This window comes from Triticum urartu, chromosome 5, assembly GCF_003073215.2.
Source record: "Triticum urartu cultivar G1812 chromosome 5, Tu2.1, whole genome shotgun sequence".
Taxonomy (NCBI): Eukaryota; Viridiplantae; Streptophyta; class Magnoliopsida; order Poales; family Poaceae; genus Triticum; species Triticum urartu.
The window spans coordinates 579,360,453-579,363,016 of NC_053026.1; positions in this window are offsets into that span (position 1 = coordinate 579,360,453).

Sequence of the window (2,564 nt, forward strand, 5' to 3'; positions counted from 1 at the left end):
TAGGAGACGTCACCGGGCTGTACGTGTGTTGAACACGGAGGTGCCGTCCGTTCGGCACTAGGATCATCGGTGATTTGAGTCACGACGAGTACGACTCCATCAACCCCGTTCACTTGAACGCTTCCGCTTAGCGATCTACAAGGGTATGTAGATGCACTCTCCTTCCCCTCGTTGCTAGATTACTCCATAGATTGATCTTGGTGATGCGTAGAAAATTTTGAATTTCTGCTACGTTCCCCAACATTGGCATCATGAGCTAGGTCTATGCATAGTTTCTATGCACGAGTAGAACACAAAGTAGTTGTGGGCGTTGATTTTGTTCAATATGCTTACCGTTACTAGTCCAATCTTGATTCGGCCGCATTGTGGGATGAAGCGGCCCGGACCGACCTTACACGTACTCTTACGTGAGACTGGTTCCACCGACTGACATGCACTAGTTGCATAAGGTGGCTAGCGGGTGTCTGTCTCTCCCACTTTAGTCGGATCGGATTCGATGAAAAGGGTCCTTATGAAGGGTAAATAGCAATTGGCATATCACGTTGTGGTTTTTGCGTAGGTAAGAAACGTTCTTGCTAGAAACCCATAGCAGCCACGTAAAACATGCAAACAACAATTAGAGGACGTCTAACTTGTTTTTGCAGGGTATGCTATGTGATATGGCCAAGAAGAATGTGATGAATGATATGTGATGTATGAGATTGATCATGTTCTTGTAATAGGAATCACGACTTGCATGTCGATGAGTATGACAACCAGCAGGAGCCATAGGAGTTGTCTTAATTTATTTATGACTTGCGTGTCAACATAAACGTCATGTAATTACTTTACTTTATTGCTAACCGTTAGCTGTAGTAGTAGAAGTAATAGTTGGCGAGACAACTTCATGAAGACACGATGATGGAGATCGTGGTGTCATGCCGGTGACGATGATGATCATGGAGCCCCGAAGATGGAGATCAAAAGGAGCAATATGATATTGGCCATATCATGTCACTATTTGATTGCATGTGATGTTTATCATGTTTTTGCATCTTATTTGCTTAGAACGACGGTAGTAAATAAGATGATCCCTCATTAAAATTTCAAGAAAGTGTTCCCCCCTAACTGTGCACCGTTGCGAAAGTTCGTCGTTTCTAAGCACCACGTGATGATCGGGTGTGATAGATTCTTACGTTCGAATACAACGGGTGTTGACGAGCCTAGCATGTACAGACATGGCCTCGGAACACATGCGAAACACTTAGGTTAACTTGACGAGCCTAGCATGTACAGACATGGCCTCGGAACACAGAAGACCGAAAGGTCGAACATGAGTCGTATAGAAGATACGATCAACATGAAGATGTTCACTGATGTTGACTAGTCCGTCTCACGTGATGATCGGACACGGCCTAGTTGACTCGGATCATGTAATCACTTAGATGACTAGAGGGATGTCTATCTGAGTGGGAGTTCATAAGATGAACTTAATTATCCTGAACATAGTCAAAAGGTCTTCGCAAATTATGTCGTAGCTCGCGCTTCAGTTCTACTGTTTAGATATGTTCCTAGAGAAAATTTAGTTGAAAGTTGATAGTAGCAATTATGCGGACTAGGTCCGTAAACTGAGGATTGTCCTCATTGTTGGAAATATGCCCTAGAGGCATAATAAAAGCATTATTATTATATTTCCTTGTTCATGATAATTGTCTTTTTCATGCTATAATTGTGTTATCCGAAATCGTAATACATGTGTGAATAACAGACACCAACATGTCCCTAGTAAGCCTCTAGTTGACTAGCTCGTTGATCAACAGATAGTCATGGTTTCCTGACTATGGACATTGGATGTCATTGATAACGAGATCACATCATTAGGAGAATGATGTGATGGACAAGACCCAATCCTAAACATAGCACAAGATCGTATAGTTCGTTTGCTAGAGTTTTCCAATGTCAAGTATCTTTTCCTTAGACCATGAGATCGTGTAACTCCCGGATACCGTAGGAGTGCTTTGGGTATACCAAACGTCACAACGTAACTGGGTGGCTATAAAGGTAGACTACGGGTATCTCCGAAAGTGTCTGTTGGGTTGACATGGATCAAGACTGGGATTTGTCACTCCGTATGACGGAGAGGTATCACTGGGCCCACTCGGTAATGCATCATCATAATGAGCTCAAAGTGACCAAGTGTCTGGTCACGGGATCATGCATTACGGTACGAGTAAAGTGACTTGCCGGTAACGAGATTGAACGAGGTATTGGGATACCGACGATCGAATCTCGGGCAAGTAACATACCGATTGACAAAGGGAATTGTATACGGGATTGCTTGAATCCTCGACATCGTGTTCATCCGATGAGATCATCGAGGAGCATGTGGGAGCCAACATGGGTATCCAGATCCCGCTGTTGGTTATTGACCGGAGAGTCGTCTCGGTCATGTCTGCATGTCTCCCGAACCCGTAGGGTCTACACACTTAAGGTTCGGTGACGCTAGGGTTGTAAAGATATGTATATGCAGTAACCCGAATGTTGTTCGGAGTCCCGGATGAGATCCCGGACGTCACGAGGAGTTC